The sequence below is a fragment of the Leptonotus elevatus genome, chromosome 21 (genome assembly GCF_054856555.1).
Source record: "Leptonotus elevatus isolate MCC_2025b chromosome 21, RoL_Lele_1.0, whole genome shotgun sequence".
Classification (NCBI taxonomy): Eukaryota; Metazoa; Chordata; class Actinopteri; order Syngnathiformes; family Syngnathidae; genus Leptonotus; species Leptonotus elevatus.
In genome coordinates, this window is record NC_141259.1 from 1,118,956 (window position 1) to 1,135,221 (window position 16,266).

Consider the following 16,266-nt stretch of genomic DNA (forward strand, 5'->3'; position numbering starts at 1 on the left):
AAGTTTGAGCATTTTAAACAGAAATTATTTGTTAAAAGTAAAGGACGGGAGCTTAAAGGGACCTCATTTGGAATGAATGATCAATTCCCGAGAGAGATCAATGAGCGGCGAAAGGTACTGTTTCCTATAATGAAACAAAATAGGCAGGAGGGTAAGCGGACTACGATAGCCGTTGATAAGTTATATATCGATGGCCAACTATTCCGGAACCCCAATTCCACTCCCTGGCTGTTCTAATTAGCATTGGTGGAACTAAACTTAGTTTGATTACTAGGTGTATACATATACTGTATATGTGGTTATAAAACCAAAAACATGAATACTTATTATGTTTAGGCTATATTATAAATATAATATTAATACACAACTATATCTAAAGTATATTTATAAAAAATAAAATAAAAAAAATCTCGCTGGGGTTACTGGTGTATTGTTATGTTTAATCCCCTGTTAATTTCCCTCACTTTCACCGCCCTACTCGTTTTTGCACTGTTTTATTTACTTACACGTTACCTTACACGTTACCTTACACGTTACCTTACACGTTACCTTACACGTTACCTTACACATTACCTTACATGTTGCCTTATACGTTACCTCATATTTTATACAAACTATATAAATCACCTAACCACTTTGATTCTATCCTATAACATGCCAGTGGTGGCAAATGGCCTATACAGATATATACATAGGACTGTGTTTATATTATTTGTATGCATAAATTAGTTCTGGTTTCCTGGAATGTTTGTGGCGCTCGCTCACAGGCAAAAAGAATAAAAACTTTAGACCATCTCTTAAAATTAAAAGCAGATATTTGCCTCCTACAAGAAACCCACCTACAAAAATCCGAAGAAAAATTACTTATTGATAAAAATTTTAGCCAAGCGTACTCTGCCCCTTACAACAGTAGACAAAGGGGAGTCTGTATACTCATACATAAGAATTTACTCTTTACTCTAAATAATACAATAACAGACCCAGAGGGCCGATACATTATTATTCAGGTGACTATATTTAATAAAATATATACATTCGGTAATTTATATGCCCCTAATAATGATGATCCGGCTTTTTTCCATGAATTTTTCTCTAAACTGTTTGAATTAGCAGCGAACTCTACTATTATTATTGGAGGAGACTTTAACACAACCTTAAATCCATTAATAGATCGTTCTAATAAAACAACATGTATAAGGCGATCACAATCCACAAAAGTAATAGGGGAATATATGGATGACTTTGGCCTCGTCGACAGCTGGAGACTTAAAAACCCAAATAAGAAGGAATTTACCTTCTTTTCCGCTGTGCACCGGTCCTTTTCAAGAATTGATTTTTTTCTTACAAATAATTCTATTGCTGATAAAACCGTTACAAAAATACATCCTATTATTATTAGCGACCATGCACCAGTCTCCCTTTCCCTACAAGTTGATTATACCTTTAAACCACCACCTACATGGCGTTTTAACATCTCACTACTAAACGACGCAGAATTTGACAAAATTATAAGAAAAGAATGGGCGGACTTTTTGGAAATAAATGACTCTCCAGACCTATCTCCAGCTCTTCTCTGGGAAACCGGGAAAGCAGTAATTAGAGGTAAAATTATATCATATTCATCTTATAAAAAGAAACAGGATCAAAAATTAGAAAAAGACTTGGAAGATAAAATTAAACAACTGACGGATGAGTACGCAATAAACCCAAATAACCAAATATGGACTGACTTACAAAATACAAAAATACAGTTAGACGATATGTTAACTAAAAAGACAGAGTTTATAATACAACAATTGAGATACAACAACTTTGAATATAATAACAAATCAGGTAAATTTCTTGCAAACCAACTTTAACGTAATCGGGAAAAATCGCTTATAACGGCTATTAAAGGTACAACTGGTGAATGTACACAATCACCAGAAGAAATTAATCAAATTTTTTATAATTATTATCACAACTTATACTCAGAAACTAATAAACCTAACCCAGAGCATATTGAGGCATTCCTCAGTAGCTTAAGTATACCTCAGGTAACTACTGAATATAAAGATATGTTAGATGCACCACTTACTATAAACGAGTTGTACAGTGCTCTAGATAGTATGCCAAATGGCAAAGCACCCGGCCCGGATGGTTATCCGGCTATATTTCTAAAGCACTTCTGGTCAATGCTTGCTCCACTATTCTTAAGAGTAGTAACAGAAATTAAAACTAATGGTCACATACGCCCACACATGAATACAGCAGCAATTAAACTTTTATTAAAGCCAGAAAAAGACCCCACCCTTCCATCAAGTTACCGTCCGATTTCACTAATTAACACTGATATTAAAATTATCACTAAGGCTTTTACATCTAGATTAGAAACAGTAATCCCGACAATCATTCATAGCGACCAAACAGGCTTTATTAAAGAGCGTCACTCTACTAATAATATTAGAAGGCTCTTTAACCTTATTAGTATGTCACAGCGGCATGATAAAAAGGCAGTTATTATATCATTGGATGCAGAAAAAGCTTTTGATAAAGTTAACTGGTCCTTCCTCTTTGCTGTTTTAAATAAATTTGGCTTTGGGAAGTCATTTATTCACTGGGTGTCAGTATTATATGATTCTCCTAAAGCTACTGTTACTACTAATGGGATTATATCTAAGAGTTTTACTCTACAGAGAGGCACAAGACAGGGATGCCCACTGTCGCCTTTATTATTTGCAATATTTATTGAACCGCTTGCATTAGCCATACGCCAGGAAAGAATGATTCAAGGAATTCACTCTGGGGTAACAGAACATAAAATTAATCTATATGCCGATGATATTTTACTTTATTTAGAAAAGCCTGCTATTTCATTAGGGGAAGTATTTAACTTAATAACTAAATTCTCACAGTTATCAGACTATTCTATTAACTGGACAAAATCAACACTTCTACCTATTACAGAAAATTCATGGAACCCTGCAAGCCAGGACCCATACTACTCATTTCCTATAGGTAATTTAAAATACTTAAGCATAAAAATCTCACCTAAATTAACTGATTTAGTTCATTTAAATTTCACTCCACTTCTGGATAGCATTTATAGTGACTTGGAGCGCTGGAATAATCTTCCTATTTCTCTAATAGGACGAATAGCCACTATTAAAATGAAAGTTTTACCCAAAATAAACTATTTTTTCTCAATGATTCCATTTAAACCTACGGCTAACTGGTTCCAGTTGTTGGACTCAGCCGTTACAAAATTTTACTGGAAAAAAAAAAGAAGCAAAGATTAGTCTATCTACTCTTCAGAAAAATAAATCCAAAGGAGGTCTAGAGGCACCAAATTTTATGCACTATTATATAGCCAACCAGCTACAATATATTATTTTATGGGCACAACCCAATAGAGATACTAACTGTTGGCTGGAACTAGAACAGAAGGATTGTAATAACCTCAGACTCCTAGATTTACTCTTTATTACAACATCGATTAAGCGCCATAACTGCTTTAAAAATCCAATGATTTCCGCCACCCTGACTGCCTGGTGGAAGGCACTAGAAATGACAAAAGCCAAAGTGGAGCCCAGCGGGCTTTCTCCCCTATGGCATAACCCCGACTTTCAAATTAACAACCAATCGTTTTATTTGAATGTGTGGGAGCAGAAAGGAATTACACATCTCCACCATCTCTTCTCAGATAATATGTTTATATCATATACATCCTTGCTCCAAAAATATAAAATAAAAAACGGAAACTTTTTACATTATTTGCAAGTTAAAAGTATGATAAAGAAACAAATTCCAACACTCCAGGGTACGCTCCAACCGCCTGTTTTAGCTAAAGATATTACCAAGCTTTCTCCGACAACAACAAAAAAACTCTCAAAAATATATAAGTTACTTTCATATACTGATAAAACGTCTTTACCCATCTCAAAATGGGAAACAGACTTGTCTATAGCTCCGGAATCTGTCTTTTGGATTCAAGTTTGTGAAAATGTTTTTAAAATGACAAAACACACAAATTTACAACTTATCCAATATAAAATTATTCACAGAACATACATTACTCAATATATGATGAAGAAAATGGGACTCTCAGACTCCGACATTTGTCTCCAGTGTTTACAAAACACTACAGACACTTATTTTCATGCTTTATGGTTATGTGTCCGGTTATGTGTTTCTGGACTAAAGTCTTAGAAAAACTTTCCGCTGTCTTGGACTGTAGGATACCGTTCTCTCCAAACTTGTGTTTGCTAGGTGACTTAACAACAATTGACTTACCACATAAACAATTTCAATCTATACTTGTAGCCCTTACTATCGCAAAAAAAACAATTCTTGTTAACTGGAAAAATAAACAAACTTTGAATATCGACCAATGGTCTAACCTCCTCATAAATCATATTTTAATGGAAAAAATATCTGCCTCAAATAAAAACCAAATGTCAAAATTTAAAGAAACATGGTCTACGTATATAGAATTCTTTAACCTAAACTTGGATTTTAATTCTGCCTGTTAGCGAGAGCCACAGCAGCGTTATAACTGGCATTGATGTTTCTGTATTAGGCAATTTGTAACTAATGGTTGTGTTTCCATAGTCAGGAACCCGGCTGCTGCCAGCGGGATCGAGCGGATTCACCTCCGATGGGCACCAGGGGTTGATATTCGGATTCACGGCATGCCAGTGGGTTAATTCTGTGGGTGCTGTCCCCCCTGGCGGGGAGTGGGCGGGTCTGCCCCTCTGTTGGCTGCTGGGTGGCGGCTGCGTCTTGGCCGTTCCCTGGGTCTCTTGGGGGGTGCTGCGTTGCGGGGCTTTCCCTGGTGTCGGGGGCGGCGCCGTTCCGGCGCGGTCCGTCGCTCTGGGCCCGGCGACGCGGTTCGGGGCCTGTGGGCCGCCGGGGTGCCCGGTGGTTCCCTCTCCCCTCCCCCTTCCTCCCCCTTGCTGCCTCTCCCTCCTCGCCTCTCCCCGCCCGTCCTCCGCCTCCCTGTCCCCTCTCCCTCGTCGCCCTTCCTCCTCCTCTCCCCCTCTTCTTGCGTCCCTGCCGCTGCCCCCTGCCCTTCTTGTCGTCCCCTTCCCTCCTCCCTTCCCCTTCCCCGGTACGCCTTCCTTCCCCTCCCCTGGGCCGGGGGCTCCATCCATGGCCCGGGTCTCGGTGCTATGGGGGCCGGCGGGGGTGGCTGGGGTTTGGTGTCGTGCCCGCCCCGCTCCGGTGGGCGTCCTGACACCTCGGGCGGGACCCAGTATCCGGGGGGCGAGCCCTATCGCCCCGCCGGACGGGTCCCATATGCCCGCCGGGGTCCTGGTGGGGTGGGTGGGGGCTTGGTGGGCCGGTGCGCCTCCTGCCCCCGCCGGGTTGGGGGGGGCCCCGCTGGTCACACCTCTTAACTCACTACACTAGGTTTGCACAATACACTTTTATAGACATATAGGGCACATAACACACTTTGGGGGGTGGGGTAGGGTGGAAACACCGTCTTCACCCTACAACTCCCCTCCAATTTTAATACACCACACAACTTGTGGGTGGGGGGGGGCTTGTGGGGGTGCCATCGGTTGGGGGCCGCAGTATAGAGCAGTGCTGCGGTCCCCTGTCCGTGTCGCCACCCGCCCCCCCCCCCCCCCCCGCCCTATCTATTTTTTTTAATGCACCACATACACTCAGCAACATGCTTGGGTGGCGGGTGGATCGGAGCGTGGGAATATCATTTCCATCGGCTCCGGTTCACCTGCTCCTAATTTTAATGCACCACACACACACACTTGTATATACACTGGGTGGGGTCACATTCACGGTTTAGGGGTAGAGTTCGCCAGTCCGCGAGCTGGCGGACTCAGTAACAGGGGTTAATTTTCACAAAGAACGCTGGGGTGACGACCGGGGCCTTCCCCCGCTGGGCCTGGGGTTCGGGGGTGTCGGCCGCCCTCCGGTGCCCCCATCTCCCCCTTCTGCCCCCGGTGTTCCGTCCTTCCACACGGCGGGGGGTGAGGTGGGCGCGGCTGCCCTCTCCGCTCCGCTGTCCGGCCCCTCTTCGGCGCCGGTGCCTGGGTGCGGGTGGTCCCCGGGGGCTGGGGGGCTGCCGGTTGGTCGGGGGGGGGGGCGGCTTTGTTGGGGGGGGCGGTGGTGGGGGTTGCGGGGTGGGGGGTGCTGGGGGTGTCTGGGGGATTGGGGGCATGGGGGCGGCTGGGGCTGGGTTGGGGTGGGTGGCGGGGGTGGATGGGGGGCGGGGGGTTGTGGGGGGGGCGGGGGTTGGGGGCCGGTGGGGTGCCTGGTGGGCCTGCAGTGCCCCGTCCTGCTGCGTTGGGCCGGGGGCGCGGGCCGTGTTGGGGCGGGGGGCGCTCCTGCTCCTGGGTTTGCTCTCCGGCCGGTGGCCCTGGTGGGGCCCGGGGGTCGTCCTTTGGCGCTGCCGCGGCCTGGGGGGCCCTGAGGTGTTGCGCTTGCTCTGTTCCGGCGGGGGTCGACGGCTCCCCTCTTTGGTGGAGATTTTCATGCATGCCAGATCCACCACACCAGCATCTACCGAAACTCAGACACAATCTGTTTCCTCCTCAGGTTATTGAATCGGTGGAGGCTGGTGTCTCGGATCTCACGCGGCTTCGTCTGTCCTTCCTTCCTTTTCTCGGTCTCTCCGTTGGTCTCTTGAGGCCTCCCTGATTTTATGTTTTTTGGATTTGTTGGGGTCTGGATGTTTCTTGGGCTGGGGAGGAGTTCTGGTGGGGGGTGTCTGGTCGGTGCTGGATTTCACCTTCCTTGGTTTTCTTCGGTCCCCTCGGGTCTCCTGGTGTTCGATTTAGGTGAACGGTATGAGATTTTTTTTTTCTAATAGGTTTTCTGGTGAGCTAACAAACACATGCACGCACGCACGCACGCACGCACGCACGCACACACACATACTCACCCACACACACAAAAAAAAAAATGTATGTATGTATGTATGTATATATGTATGTATATATGTGTATATATATATATATATATATTAAAAAAAAAAAAAAAAAAGTAGCTTAAATATACCTCAGGTAACTACTGAATATAAAGATATGTTAGATGCGCCACTTACTATAAACGAGTTGTACAGTGCTCTCGATAGTATGCCAAATGGCAAAGCACCTGGCCCGGATGGTTATCCGGCTATATTTTTTAAGCACTTCTGGTTAATGCTTGCTCCACTATTCTTAAGAGTAGTAACAGAAATTAAAACTAATGGTCACATACGCCCACACATGAATACAGCAGCAATTAAACTTTTATTAAAGCCAGAAAAATACCCCACCCTTCCATCAAGTTACCGTCCGATTTCACTAATTAACACTGATATTAAAATTATCACTAAGGCTTTCACATCTAGACTAGAAACAGTAATCCCGACAATCATTCATAGCGACCAAACAGAAGATCGTCACTCTACTAATAATATTAGGAGGCTACCTTATTAGCATGTCACAGCGGCATGATAAAAATGCAGTTATTATATCATTGGATGCAGAAAAAGCTTTCGAAAAAGTTAACTGGTCCTTCCTCTTTGCTGTTTTAAATAAATTTGGCTTTGGGAAGTCATTTATTCACTGAGTGTCAGTATTATATGATTCTCCTAAAGCTACAGTTACTACTAATGGGATTATATCTCAGAGTTTTACTCTACAGAGAGGCACAAGACAGGGATGCCCACTGTCGCCTTTATTATTTGCAATATTTATTGAACCGCTTGCATTAGCCATACGCCAGGAAAGAAGGATTCAAGGAATTCACTCTGGGGTAACGGAACATAAAATTTATCTATATGCCGATGAAATTTTACTTTATTTAGAAAAGCCTGCTATTTCGTTAGGGGAAGTATTTTAAATTCTCACAGTTATCAGATTATTCTATTAACTGGACAAAATCAACACTTCTACCTATTACGGGAATTCATGGAACCCTGCAAGCCAGGACCCACACTACTCATTTCCTATAGGTAATTTAAAAATACTTAGGCATAAAAATCTCACCTAAATTAACTGATTTAATTCATTTAAACTTTACTCCACTTCTGGATAGCATTTATAGTGACTTGGAGCGCTGGAATAATCTTCCTATTTCTCTAATAGGACGAATAGCCACTATTAAAATGAAAGTTTTACCCAAAATAAATTCCATTTAAACCTACGGCTAACTGGTTCCAGTTGTTGGACTCAGCCGTTACAAAATTTTACTGGAATAAAAAAAAAAATGCAAAAATTAGTCTATCTACTCTTCAGAAAAATAAATCCAAAGGAGGTCTAGAGGCACCAAATTGTATGCACTACTATATAGCTAACCAGCTACAATATATCATTTTAAGGGCACAACCCAACAGAGATACTAACTGTTGGCTGGAACTAGAACAGAAGGATTTTAATAACCTCAGACTTCGAGATTTACTCTTTATTACAACATCAATTAGGCGGCATAATTGTTTTAAAAACCCAATGATTTCCGCCACCCTGACTGCCTGGTGGAAGGCACTAGAAATTACAAAAGCCCAAGTGGAGCCCTGTGGGCTTTCTACCCTATGGCATAACCCCGACTTTCAACTTAACAACCAATCTTTTTATTTAGGTGTGTGGGAGCAGAAAGGAATTGCACATCTCCACCATCTCTTCTCAGATAATATGTTTATATCATATACATCCTTGCTCCAAAAATACAAAATAAAAAACGGAAATGTTTTACATCATCTGCTAAGTTAAAAGTATGATAAAGAAACAAATTCCAACACTTCAGGGTACGCTCCAACCGCCTGTTTTAGCGAAAGATATTACCAAGCTTTCTCCGACAACAACAAAAAAACTCTCAAAAATATACAAGTTACTTTCATATACTGATAAAACGTCTTTACCCATCTCGAAATGGGAAAAAGACTTGACTATAGCTCCGGAATCTGATTTTTGGATTCAAGTTTGTGAAAACGTTTTTAAAATGACAAAACACACAAATTTACAACGTATCCAATATAAAAGTATTAATTCATACATTACTCAATATATGATGAAGAAAATGGGACTCTCAGACTCCGACATTTGTCTCCAGTGTTTACAAAACACTACAGACACTTGTTTTTATGCTTTATGGTTATGTACTCCGTTTATGTGTTTCTGGACTAAAGTCTTAGAAAAACTTTGCGCTGTCTTGGACTGTAGGATACCGTTCTCTCCAAACTTGTGTTTGCTAGGTTACTTAACAACAACTGACTTACCACATAAACAATTTCAATCTACACTTGTAGCCCTTACTATTGCAAAAAAAACAATTCTTGTTAACTGGAAAAATAAACAAACTGAATATCGACCAATGGTCTAACCTCCTCATAAATCACATTTATGAGGGCTGTGGACCGGTGGGGTGCCTGGTGGGCCTGCAGTGCCCCGTCCTGCTGCGTTGGGTTGGGGGCGTGGGCCGTGTTGGGGTGGGGGGCGCTCCTGCTCCTGGGTTTGCTCTCCGGCCGGTGGCCCTGGCGACCCCCGGGGGTCGTCCTTTGGCGCTGCCGCGGCCTGGGGGGCCCTGAGGTGTTGCGATTGCTCTGTCCTGGCAGGGGTCGACGGCTCCCCTCTTTGGGGGAGATTTTCATGCATGCCAGATCCACCACACCAGCATCTATAGAAACTCAGACACAATCTGCTTCTTCCTCAGGTCATTGAATCGGTGGAGGCTGGTGTCTATGGATCTCACTCTGCTTCGTTTCTCCTTCCTTCCTTTCCTCAGTCTCTCCTTTGGTCTCTTGAGGTCTCCCTGATTTGTTGGAATTTAGATGTTTCTGGGGTTGGTGAAGAACTCTGGTAGGTGGACCGGTGGGTGGTGTCTGGTCGGTGCTGGATTTCACTTTCCTTTCTTTTCTTTGGTCCTTCCTCGGGTCTCCTGACGGCGGTGTTCGGTTTAGGTGAACAGTATGGGATTTTTTTAATAGGTTTTTGGTGAACTAACGAATACACACGCACCCACGCACGCACACACACACGCACACGCACATCCACATACACATACTCACCCACATACAAAAAAAAAAGGAGCAGGTAAGTTTTAAGTCTAGTTTTGAGTGGGAGGGATTTGATGGTACGAAGGTCAGGAGGGAGGGAGTTCCAAATCTTGGGAGCAGAGTGACTGAACACTCCCACATCCCATAGTGATGAGGCGAACACGGAAGACATGGATTGGAGGGTGAATGAGGAGCGGAGTGAACAAGCAGCAAGTAGCAATGTGAAGGAGGTCAGATATATAATGTAGAGCTTTGAAAGTGAGAAGTTTGTAAATAATTCTTTCTTTAATGGGGAGCCAGTGGAGTTGTTGGAGGGGTGTTATGGTTGGAGGTTGGGGTGCGTGAAATGACATATTCTGCTGAATTTTGGAGTTAAACTTTATGAAGGGATTTATTGGGGAGGCCATACAGGTGTGGATTACAGTAGTCAATGAGAGAGGTAATTAAGCTGTGAACAAGAATGGCAGTGGCGTGAGGGGTGAGAGCTGGGTGGAGGTTAGAGATGTTGCGTAGATGGAAATAAGCCGAGTAATGTTAATGGTATGTGAATTAAAGGAGAGTGTGCTATCATAGAGGGCCTCTAGTGTTAATTTTGTTAACTAAAACTAAACAAAAATATTTTCATCAACACAATTTTCACCGGACAAAAACGAGACTAGACTAAAACGCTCATTGATAAATAATAACTGGGACTAAATCAGAATGCATTTTCGTCGACTAATGAAGACAAGACGAAAATGTAATTCACTTAAATATAAAAACATAAAAACTGGACTCAAATCTATGGACATTATCGTTAATGAACAAAGACGAGACACACATTTTTTGATTTTGTAAAATCCTGTCTGCTAATCTGTCACTGTGACATTGTCATGTGACACAGTAACACACCTCCTTACAATTCTGCAGCTAGCGAGTGCAACATGCACAAACACGGGTCAGACAGGAGAAAGGTTAAAAAATATATATATATATTAACCTTATAACGTAACATTAATCCAACGGCTGTAACGTTCCAATAATAATAAACTGACTAAAACTACACTAAAATATTGACATTTGTTGACTAAAACTAGATGAATAAAATTATGTTTCGTTGAATTAAAATAAAGACCAAAATGCTAGATTTACAGTTGACTAAATAAAAACGGGATGAGGTTGACTATTACTTTTTTAAAACTATCAAGCGTAACGGAAACTGGACAAAAACTGATAACTGATATTTCAAGCCGATATTCATTTGCAGTAAAAGAGAAAATATTAGCGTCAAAATTAGAAAAATTTACTTTTCTATTAATTTTAAACTATTGACCATTTGCACCGACGCCACGTGATCACATGACTGCCCTATGACGGACGGCGGAAGGAAATGATTGTTGAATGGAAGTGGACGTGACCCGGAGCGACTTAGTGACTGCTATTTTACAATATATAATATAATATAATATTGCCCATAGAGCCATGGAATCTACTACTTCAACCGAAGTACGTCTGTCAGTCGAAGTTGCACATAGTCGGGACTCATAGAGCGCGATATTTACTTAAGTTGGAGATTGCTAGTTTGAAAACAGCCCTTACCTTCTGCTGCCTGCTGTTTTTACCAAGTTAATCAAATCGCCGACTTTGCCAGAATTCACAGCGCACGACCTATATCATTATGTAGTCAATGCCGTTTCTTCTCCTTCCACCGGGGCTGATTCAAAAGCTTGTCGCTGGCTGAGTCTCTGGGATGAGATGCTACGCTCACACCGGGGGATAATATACCTCGTAATGCAAAGGTAAAACTTGTTAATCATGCTAACTGACTTATTTTTACGTAGACCGTTCTATATTGAAACGCTGTGATGATGTTATATTACTATGTTTACTAGCATGGAACAAATGACTATCGTAGTGGCAAGCTATGAAATAGGTACATTTTAAAACTAAGCTGTGTGTTCGTTCAGTTGGAATAGACGCTAACTATCTGGCTCGTTAATGTGATTTGAAACACGCAATTCCACACCTCTGTTACAATCTTTCTTAGAGTGTACGTTTACTTGTAAAATGTATGAACATTTATCTACTAACCTCGCAAAAAATGATCGCTGCAAATCCGTGAATACTTTGTGAGCCGCCAGTCCTTTCTTTTTTCCTTTTCTTTAGAGAGAGCTCAGTATTGTTCATTCGGTAATCTTACCGATTTGACATGTCATCATTATTGCTTTTTTTTCCTTCTTTTTTTGTATGTGCGTGAGTATGTGCATGTGGGGGGGGGGGGCATATGTGCGTGCGTGTGAGTGTGTACTCATTAATTCACCTAAAACCTATTAAAAACCCCATACTATTTACCTAAACCGAATACTTCAGAATCCAGCTAGAGTTGTGAGGTTGTCAGGAGACCCGAGGAAGGATCAAAGAAAAGGAAAGTGAAATCCAGCACCGACCAGACGTCACCTACTACTCACCGGGTTACCAACCAGAATCTTTCACCAACCCCAGAAAAATCAAATTTCCAATAAATTAGGGAGACCTCCAGAGACCAAAGGAAAGACTGAGGAAAGGAAGGAAGGAAGGATAAATGAGATAAGTGAGATCCACCAGCCACCAGTCTCTTCTGTTGATTGCTGCTTTCAATCGACGTCTTTTGTCTTCATTAGTAGGTATGCAATAAAAAGCAACCTTTGATTTACTCCTTTGTCTGTCTGTGCAACCGACCGCACAGCAAGATATGACCATTTTATAAGAAAATTGATTAGATAAAAGACTTTACGCTGTACGATATTCAATGGTTACAGCGTCCCGTAGGGGGCGTTCCCATGAAGGGTGTGACATCACGTGCAAAAGGTCAATATTGACAGCTTTGTTTAAAAATGATAACAAAAATTGCAGGGTGCTTCCAGGGTCATCAGCATGCTAAATTAAAAACCAGGCAAATAAATAGTTACCTAAAAAAAATTATGTAAATAAAGTTTTCCTAAATTACAACATAATTCATTATTTTTAAAGAATTGATCATATACTGTCTAACAGACTGTGAGACAGGGAACTCAGCTCAGTGGCCTCGTGGTAGAGTGTCTACCTTGATACTGGGAGGTTGTGGGTTCAATTCCCAGCCGGGTCATACCAAAGACTATAAAAATGGGACCCATTTGCCTCCCTGCTTGACACTCAGCAATAAGGGTTAGAATTGGGGGGTTAGATCACCTAATGATTCCCGAGCACGGCCCCTGCTGCTACTCACCACTCCCTCAGGGGATGGGTCAAATGTGGTGAATGAATTTCATCCCACTGAGGTGGGTGTGACAATCAGTGGTGCTTTAACTTTAAACAAGACCGTTAGGATAATTTATATAGTAGTGTGAGAAAACATATATCTTCAAACACAAGCTCAGTCCTTGAACATTTGTTGGGGTTCTCGGTGCAGAGACATGCAATGCCACACTTAACATTGCCCCTTGCACAGGAGCATCCTTGGGCGCACATGCTTTGCCTGCAGCGGCAGTATTACTTTGGAGGGTTTGGCTTCTTTCAGCATCATGGTTGCCACCAATTTGCCATTGTCAACTCCCAAAATCAGTGGCTGATCTGTAGGTTGGCCGAACTATGTGTGCCCACTTAAACACAGCCAACTGATGCAGAGCTTGTCGAAGATGGAATTGGAACGCGTCTCCAGTTGGTGGAAGGCAACGCATGTCTCATTTGATACTCACAAAGAAATGGGCTTGCGGTGGGTATTGAGCACACTTAAAAGAAAATTGTCAATTCACAAAGAATTTATGGTAAAATTATGAATTCTTACTGTTAATTTCTCAGTAAATAAAAACGTTTTTTTCTTTTTTCTTTTTTTTTTGTTTTTAAGTTGAATTTTACATTTTATTTCATTAAATAACAGACAAATATTGTGAAATTACAATACATTTGTGAATGTATTTTAACAATAAATATATGTATTTCTATTGGATTTTTTTTGTAAAATAAAAGAATTATTGTGTGTTTTACAGTTACATTTGACATGTAAAATCAGAGCTTATATTTTTTGTAAATTAAATGATATTTTTAAAATACAGGAAAAAAATGTAAAATAAAAAGTAAAATTCTGTTATATGACTTTGTTTTTTGTTTTTACAGTGCAGTGTTTCTCAACCCTGGTCTTAAGGGCACACTATCCCGCCTTGTTTCCATGTCTCCCTATTCCAATGCAGCTGATTCCAATGACAGCTCATCAGCAAGCTCTGAAGAAGCCTGATAAGGATCCTCAGCTGCGTTGGAAAATGGGACATGGAAAATAGGCTGGATAGTGTGCCCCAAGGACCAGGGTTGAAAAACCTTTCAGCATACTTTTTCTTGTTATTCATTTATTTTATCAGTCTAATTTCACCTCGTACTGGAAGAGGGACTATTAACTTAAGTATTTATGGCACCTTGCACAAACACACACACATTCTGCTGAACTTTCTTCTCCTTCATCTTCCAACTTATCTCATTAAAGACTAATTCGCATTCAAACATACAACCAACTACTGGAGCTCCCACATCTACCTAATGTAGTGAAGTAGCATAACATTACGCATGAAAATGTCCTTATTGCTTCACGCTAAATCACTCCTCTACTTTGTTTCAAATATCAGTCATCAATGATTACCACTCAGACCCAGCAGTACATTTTCTATACCACTTGGAGTTATTAATACAATAGTAACCATAAAAAATACTCTTCTCAAATGCCATTTCTCAGTCTAGCATTTAATGTCATCAATATATCAAAAGTTAGAAGTACATTTATATAACTTTAAGTTGTTAAACTTTACTACCTCCTTATTGAATGAAATTTAAACTATGTGACTTATTCATCCAAAAACTACAATGGACAAATCTGTGTTCTTACAAAGATCCCTTATAGCCCTTAAGAACTATATTAAATTTTTTAAATTCAATGTTATAACCCCTTCTTTCTGAAGTTGTATATATATATATATTAACTCACCTAAACAATCATCAGAACTCATTTGCCTGCCACTTAATCACATTTTTTATTGCCAATCAAACCTAGATAGAAATTGTGTGATTGTGTAATAAATAATTTACACCGGTCAACAATCATTTCCCTACTATCTGTACTCTTGCCATATTAACTCTTTGACTGCCAAGCATTTTCAGAAAAGAGGATATGTGGGTGCCAGCTGATTTAAGCATTTTGACTGATCTTTCAAGGTCCACAGAAAATGTTGTGTTTGGACTATTGAAACATACTACCAAATGAAAGATTGAACTCTCATCTTTCATCAGAAAAAAAAAGTTGGTTGGCGTATAGCTAATGCAAGCGGCTCAATAAATATCGCAAATAATAATGGGGACAATGGGCATCCCTGTCTTGTGCCTCTCTGTAGAGTAAAACTCTGAGATGTAATCCCATTAGTAGTTACTGTAGCTTTAGGAGAATCATATAATACTGACACCCAGTGAATAAATGACCTCCCAAAGCTAAATTAATTTAAAACGGCAAAGAGGAAGGACCAGTTAACTTTGTCGAAGGCTTTTTCTGCATCCAACGATATAATAGCTGCCTTTTTATCATGCCGCAGTGCATGCTAATAAGGTTAAAGAACCTCCTAATATTATTAGTAGAGTGACGACCTTTAATAAAGCCTGTTTGGTCGCTATGAATGATTGTCGAGATTACTGTTTCTATTCTAGATGCGAAGTCCTTAGCGATAAATTTAATATCAGAGTTAATTAGTGAAATCGGACGGTAACTTGATGGAAGGGTGTTTTTTTTTTCTGGCTTTAATAAAAGTTTAATTGCTGCTGTATTCATGTGTGGGCGTATGTAACCATTAGTTGTAATTTCTGTTACTACTCTTAAGAATAATGGAGCAAGCATTAACCAAACGTTCTTAAAAAATATAGCCGGATAACCATCCAGGCCAGGTGCTCTGCCATTAGGCATACTATCTAGAGCACTGTACAGCTCGTTTATAGTGAGTGGCGCATCTAACATATCTTTAGATTCAGTAGATAACTAAGGTATATTTAAGCTACTGAGGAATGCCTCAATATGCTCAGGGTTAGGCTTGTTAGTTTCTGAGTATAGGTTGCGATAATAGTTATAAAAAATGTGATTAATTTCTTCTGGTGATTGTGTGCATTCACCAGTTGTCCCTTTAATAGCCGTTATAAGAGATTTTTCCCGATTGCGTTGAAGTTGGTTTGCAATTTACCTGATTTGTTATTATATTCAAAGTTGTTGTATCGCAGTTGTTGTATTATAAACTCTTATCTTTTTAGATAACATATCGTCTAAC